Raw genomic sequence first — 8,284 nt, forward strand, 5'->3', positions numbered from 1 at the left:
GCGGGATGTTCGTGTTCATCTTTAACCTGTTGATAATCTAAGCATTTAGTTAAATATTCTACTACATCCCTCTTCATACCAGGCCAAAAAAAGCTTTATTTAAATAAGTAATTAGTTTTTAATAACTAGGATGGGAAAAATAGGGGCTTCTATGATACTCATCTAAAATTAGTTGTTTAATAACCTGCTGGTTGGGGGCATGTATTATGTTCTTGTAAATCAATAAATCATCTTCATTAATCACATAATCTGATTGTTTTTCAGAGTTGTTCCCTTTCTTTACTTGCTGCTCTAAAAACTGGTATTCGGGGTCTTTTAAGGATGATTCTTTGATTTGATTTACAAAATAAAATTTTACTTAAGTGCATTAAATTTCATATATACAATTTAGTCTTCGACTTAGAGCATCAATTACCCGATTTTATCTTCCCTTGAATTGTTTTATATCAAAAATAAGATTCACTTAGGAAGGAAATCCATTGGGCTTGGAAAGAATTAAGGTTAGGCTATTTAAAGAGGCTATTCAAGCTACTATGGTCACTCATTAGGATAAATTTCTTGCCTAGTAGACTATGTTGCCGTACCTTCAAGGTGTGGACTACTGCTGTTAGCTCCAAATCATAAGAAGAGTATCTCTGCTCATGTTCTTTCAATTTCCATGACTCATAAGACACCACATGACCTCTTGCATCAAAACACCTCCTACACATTCATGACATGCATAAGTACATACAACATATTCCTTCTCCGGGTCTACAATCCTTAGAACAAGGGCTGTTGTTAATATATTTTTTTGTTGTTCAAAGCTACTTCAACACTCTACTGTCTAAATAAAATCTTCCCCTTTTTCTACAAGGAAGTTCTGGGGTAGGCCACTTTGGAAAACCCTTCTATAAAATGATGGTAATAGCTTGCTAGACTAATGAAGGATTAGATATCAGCCACATTTTTAGGAACAAGCCCTTCCATGATAGTTTTAGTATTTTGGGGTCCACCACTATTCCTTCTCGAGTGATTATATGCCCCAAATAAGAATGTAATCAATAAAAATAAGTACGAATTTATCAAGGTAAGGATGAAAGATACCATTAATAAGGCTCATGAATATAGCCATGGTGTTAGTAAGCCCAAAAGGTAGAACGACAAAATCATAATGTCTATAATGAGTTCTAAATGTTGTTTTGCGTATGCCTTCATCCATGATTCTTATTTGATGGTATCCCAAACATAAGTCAATATTATAAAACACAGTAACACCCTTAACCTGATCAAATAAGTAATCAATTCTAGGGAGTGGATATTTATTTTCAAATGTTAGTTTATTAAGTTGACGGTAATCGATACACAATCAGAAGGTACCATCCTTATTTTTAACAAAAATCATAAGGACTCCGCAAGGTGATACACTTGAGTCAATGCATTTCTTATCAAGCAACTCCTGCAATTGTAATTTTAATTCTGTCAATTCTTGTATGCTCATGCGATAAGGTTCCTTAGATACTAGGGTGGATATCATGATTAATTCTATTGTTTAGTCAATATCCCATTTAGGAGGTAATCATGGGATTTATTCTAGGAATACATCAACAAATTCTTGGACCATAGGAATTTTTTCTAAATTTGCTATCTTATCCTTATAATATACCCCACTTTGAATGCATAAATTTGACAACCCTTACTAATACATTTACCTAACTATGAGGCTGTGATTGGTCATAATTTTATCGGTCTCTTTATTCATTGAATTTCATGTCTAACACCTTCTTCATTAATAAAACTAATGGCCTTATCCTTGCAATTTACAAGGGACCACTGTTTTTCCAACCAAGACATCCCAGTTAAAATGCCATAAGATCCTAAGGTGTCAATTTTAGGATAACTATGGTATGTTCTATGCTTAGAACAATTTTACTTCAATTTCTATATTAGCCCAATATCAATATCCAGTTAAGAAATCATATCATAGTAAAATGCACATAGAACATAAACAGTAATAGTTAAACACTAGCCAGGACAAGAGGACACAAGAAGTGGCACTAGCCAGGGACAGACCCCAATGTGGGGAAACCTTTGATCAATTCTTCTTATAATTCTTCAAAAGTTCAGCAGAGAGAGAGTACAATATATAATATTCACTTGCCCAATTACAGTGAAAATCTGATCAGTCAAACAACAGAAACATAAAGCCCTACCATAAAGTTAATGCTGGCCAATAGGGAAGAATTCATCCTCAATTTAGCTTGGTCAAACCCAGTCAACTTCAGCCTACAAAACAAGTCCAAATAGCTCAAAAATAGTCTGGAAAAGTCTAGTCAAACCTGGTCAATGAAAGTCAATGTAGCATCCAGCCCTAGCACAGTCAATGTTGGTCAAACAGAGGTCATATTGCCTCAGATTTCATGCCCAGAAATGCAGCCTGCTCAAACAGAAATCCTTCACCCAAAACCACACCAAAACAAGTCAATGCTTGGTCAACGCAAGTAAAAAACAACCTTGCAATTTCGGTAAACTCTAGTCAATGGTTGGAACAGAAAACCCTTCCTTTTCTTTGCACATGTGGAGAGAAGCCTATGAATTTTGTACCCAAACAAATGAAGGAGAGAGAAGATTGTGAGTGAGTGAAGTGTCCAAATGAGGAGGAGGCACCATGCATTTGTATGAAAATGTTGAGTATGAATAGACATGACTGTTGGGTTTTTGAGCCTAAATGAGTTTGTTGGCTAACCTTGACAATTTGTTCGTAATCAAAATAAATTCATAATTCCATTTGTATATGTCAGAACGGGATGATATTTAGATCAATCCTACACCTCTTGGAGAGAGGAATCCAAGAAAAATATGAGCTGCCTTATATGAGTTGTCCAATGTGAATTTTGGCCCTAGTTTCCAAAATTAACACTCCCTCTCAACTAGGGAGAACTTCACCTACAAAATTGTTTGACAATATGTACCATCACTATCTCTGCCCTGCTCTGCTAAACTATGAAGAAATAAGAAATGATCAAGAATGTATCATACCATTCTCCACTGACTCGAAGTTAGTCTCTGATAATAGAGAGTGTGTCATACCACTCTTAACTTACACAAAGTCAATTTCCATTGATCCCAAATCAATATCAACATCCTAGCATAGGGAGTACGATAGTACACGATGTGTCCATCGGTAATACTATGGTCCTTATCCTCATTTCCCTACTCATTGGACAGATGAGAGGTACTTCCCTTGAGTCCTAGATTGCATGGGTAGGATGTGCTGATAGGAGAATGTGAACCACTCATCCTGCTCATATGCCATAGGAGAAGGTGAACCATTCAACCTATGCATATGTCACCATGGGGTATCACAGGGGAAGGTGAATCACTCACCCTGTACATTGTGCACCTTTAGGGGAACGTGAACCACTCACCCTATGGTCTCTCATCACTCCAAGAAGTACCCCAAGCCCCTCTAGAGCTCCCAGAGCTCAACATCCATATCATATGAGACCCTCATATGAGGGTCTCTCCATGACTCCAAGTCATTCACGAAAGGTCAAGAATTTGACCTTCCCTAGGGGCTTCATAAGAATATCGATGATCTGATCATCAGTCCCAATGTGTTGGAGCCTTATTACTCCCCGTTGGATCATATCTCGGGTAATGTGGTACCTGATATCAATGTGCTTGGAGCGATCATGAAACACATGATTCTCCGAAAGACGAATCCCACGCTGGTTGTCACATAAGATCATGGTGGTATCCAACACATGTCCAAACAACTCACTAAAGATCTTCCTCAACCAAACAACTTCACAGGAGGCCAAACTAGCAACAATGTATTTAGCCTCAACGGTGCTGAAGGCAACCAACTTCTGCTTCTTGCTCATCCATGATATTGAAGCAAAACCTAGAGAGAAGCAACATCCAAATGTGCTTTTATGATCTACCACACAGCTAGCCCAATCTGCATTAGAGTAACAATGGAGCCTCACATTCCCGACAGTGTATCTTAGTCCATAAATGATTGTGCCCTGAAGATATCTCTAGAGATTCTTGGCAAAAATCCAATGTATGTGATGAGGCTTGACCAGAAACTGGATCAATGTCTTCACTGCAAAACATATGTTTGGATGAGAGTTCCCCAAGAACATCAGGCCCCCCATGAGTTGATGATACTCAAAGGGATTTCTCAAATTGGGCCCAACAACACTTCCACATAACTTCTTGAGGTTACATTCCATCAGAGTAGTTAGGGACTTGTAGTCCACCATCTCAAATCTTTCAAGTATCTTCACTATATATTTTCCTTGAGAAAGGAAAATCTCCCCTGGCTTTTTCTAGACTTCCAACCCTAGGAAGTAATGCATCAATCCTAGGTCCTTCATCTCAAAGTTGGAAGCCAACTCCCTCTTACATTGATGAATAAGAGGGTCTACACCTGTCAGAAAGAGATCATCCACATAGAGTACCAAGATGAGAGGTCTACCTTTCTCAACCTTAAAGTAAATTTTTAGGTCAACTTCACTTCTTGTAAATCCCAACTTCATTAAATAACTATATGTCCTCTCATACCAAGCCCAGGGTGCTTGCTTCAACCCATAAAGGGATTTCTTCAACTTGCATAAATGTGTTTGACTATTTTGAACTTCAAACCCCTTAGGTTGTTGTACATAAATTTCCTCCTTAAGTGAACCATGCAAGAAGGCAATCTTGACATCAATTTAATGTAGATTCCATCCTTGCGAGGCAACAAGGGCTATAATTGAATAGATGGTGGTGTAGTAGGAAATCAGTGCAAATATCTCATCATAATCTACACCTTCCTTTTGAGAGAAGCCTCGAGCAATGAATCTGTCCTTGAACTTTTCATCACTTCCATCAACTCCATGCTTGATCTTGAAGAGCCATTTCAAGGTGACAACAAATTTTTCCTTGGGTCTAGGAACCACATCCTAGACATCATTCTTCATAATCGACTCATACTCTTCATTCATTGCATCCTTCCAAACTTGGTGTTTGGTAGCTTCTTTGAATGTGCAAGGCTTAGATTGAACAATGGTGCTCATTGCAGTTAATTACCCTTGGTACATATTTGTCTTCTTGCTTTCATGAAATGGCCCCCCCTAGGTGCAACATTATTCTCGGCATCTTCGAGAGTCTCCCTAAGCCATGAGGGTCTCCTTTTTGAGGAGGAGGGCTCATGAGGGGGTGGATCAATGGGATTCATTGGTCCTTCAACATCAAGCATATGCTCATCCTGTGGTTATCCCTGCTTTCCTGAATGTGCTTATTTGTCTTTCCTTGGAAGAGGAAGGTTACTAATCTTCCCAAGGGTAGCATCCTCATCAAAGAAGACATCATGAATTATCTCCACTTATCTTTGACCAGACATATATATTCTACATGCCTTAGAAGTTTCAATGTAGCCCACATATATATTCTTCCCAGAAGCATCCAATTTCCTTCTCTTTTCTTTTGACACATGAAAATATATGAGGCTACAAAAAATTCTAAAGTGAGAAACATCAGGTTTATTATCGGTGAAAACTTCTTCCGGAGTTTAGGAGTCTAACGTTTAATGAGGGCATATTTTTTGAACATACACAACGATGTTTACAACTTCAGCACACAGGAACTTCAGAAGGCTTTGATCACCACTTAGAGTCACCAATAAATGCATGGGAGGGAACATGACAAAGCTTATGGGCAAGACCATCACTTGCCCCTTGTCTCAAAACTTCAAACCATCAAGAACAACCAATAATGAAAAATATAAGAAATGAACTGAAGGAAGATACCTTAGACCTTTGAAATTGGACTCAACTTCCTTTCATAGCTAGCAAGTTAAGAAAATTTTGGATTATATGAGCCAATTGGTTCAACTATTTCCTTTTCCACCTTCACTGAGTTTGTAAAGGGGTTTATAGTAGTAGCCTGAGAGGTTTCCTAGAGCTGCTGAGGTAGGCTTGAATTTCCAATCTAACCTTCTGAACTTGTTGCCATTTTTTTGTACACCTCGGAGCAACACTCATGTTTGATTGGAAAGTATTCCATAGAGTGCCATAAGGTCGAGAACTTTGTAGCTAAGGTGGAGCAACCATGATTCACTAATTTATCTATAATTTTATTTCCCTAGTATATGACACGAGAAGGAATGATTACTGTAATTGAGAGGAGTGAGGCCACCTTGGTGGGTATACTTTCAAGTCCCCATATATGACACACTTTGAAAATAGGAGATCCATTAAGAATTTTACTAATCATGGTTATGATTAGTTGGGGCTCCCTTCTACAAGTAGTTACCTTGGTTATGAGCAATATTTATTCCTTCCTTTAAGGATGTTAATTCAATTGCATTATTCATGTTACGCCCCATGGATCCTACATAAATATGGATTGGATTTCTAGTGTGATATCTGGATATTCCTCCAAATCCAGCTACTCTAAGGTTTCCTTTAGATGCTTCATTGAAGTTTAGTTTGAGAAATTTTAAGGGTCGGGGGCTTTAAGGGGAAGGTGAAAGAGGAGATGGAAGACATATGGGTGTACTAATCATAGGTACTAAACTCAGATGCCAAGCTTATGTAATCAATGTTCCTCACTAGTTTCTTTCCAAACATGTCAGTTTCCTTGATATTCTTTTAAACTATGAGCTAGATAGATTCATGCAACATAGAGAGGTTTCGATAAATGTGTCGATTTATTTCCTTCTAGATGGCCCAAGGGATTAAGCTAGGTAGAAAGTTCCAGACTTTATTTAGGATTGGATTGTGGAAATATTGAACTCTCTAATTCCCTATGGTATTGGAAATGCTTGAAATGCCCCAATCCAATTTCTTCATGCATGATTCTAAGGTCGTTCAGAGGTGGCAGGTTTAAGGGAAAACATTGAAAAGATGTTCCATATTTTCTGATTCCCACAAGTATAAATGGAAACATGAGGGACCTAGGTGTTTTCATTTCTAAATGGTTTCCCTTGTTAGCATTTCTTTCCTGGACCAAAAGCCATATTTAGATCAAAACTTTAGGGCATAACTTTTCTTTCCATATATTGTTCTAGATAGCAGCTCTGGGAATATTTGTGTAACCTACCTCCAATACATAAGCTTCACGAATGGAAAGGATGAAACTTAATTCATATCCCCATTGAAGTTTCTCCTCCAAGGTGGATATTTAGATGAGTCTCTGATAAAGTTGTTGCTAGAAGCTTGTCTAGAGATCCTCTCTGGGCATGGGGCCCATGCTTCCGGGGGTAGTTGCTGTTTCCAGTTTCATATGATATTGTAAGGTATCTAATAGTCTTTAACTCTTTTCAAGCCCTGTTATATCATATTAATATAGAGTTGATCTAAATATTTTTGATATTGAAGCTTGGGGAGTTGTGGCCAAGCATCTTCCTAGAACAAAGCAGATTGACCATTTTTGATATTTCAGAAAAAATGATGTTGGAATAGGTGCATACTTGTTTTGGCTAGATTCCAAATGGAAGATCCTAATTGAGAGAGTGGAGAAAATATGAGATATTGAAATGGGATGTGTCTTGCATATTTTATTATCCAAATTTATATCCAAAAGTCAGAATCCCCCTGAAGCCATCACCACCATATTTTGGCTCCCAACACTGTAGCGAATGTTGATGGGTCTCACATTCCTAGGTCTCCACACAACTTGGGTCTATAGAGCTTCTCCCACGCCACCCAAGTGGCCACCATCCACTTGAGCTTTTTAGCTACTATGTCAATGATGCTACAATATTTTTAGGCAACACATGATCAAAATTTAGGAAATCAAGGGGTTCTCAACTAGTTAAATGGGTCCAATTACCACTCTGAGTTTTTTCTCCAGGGAATGGAGGCTTATTGGGTGCATATAATTAAATGTATGAAAGGAAGGGGATACAAGTAATTTAATGATTTAATCAAATAAAGAAAACAATTCAATAACATTAAACTACTATATTTACTTATAAATATAAATATCTAGGAATTTTATGTATATAAAAAAGATAAGATAGCAATAAACAAGAGATATAAATTGTTGGTTTATTTACTAATACCATGTAACTATGAAAATAAATAAAATTTATTTAAATAGTTAAATGAATTGAATTCATTTCCAACATTCACATATCATTTCAAATTCTAGTGTCTTAATATGAATACCTATACTAGATCAAGAGTGATCAATCCAATCAATTAATACTAAAACATAAATGTAAGTTAACGATTTCAATAACAAAATACGAAAAAAAAGAGATATAATACCATATCTGTTCTGCCTTGTTGAAACATGAAATCATTATGGT

Source organism: Pinus tabuliformis, chromosome 6 (genome assembly GCF_031772625.1).
Source record: "Pinus tabuliformis cultivar Carrire ecotype Pingquan chromosome 6, CPIR1, whole genome shotgun sequence".
Classification (NCBI taxonomy): domain Eukaryota; kingdom Viridiplantae; phylum Streptophyta; class Pinopsida; order Pinales; family Pinaceae; genus Pinus; species Pinus tabuliformis.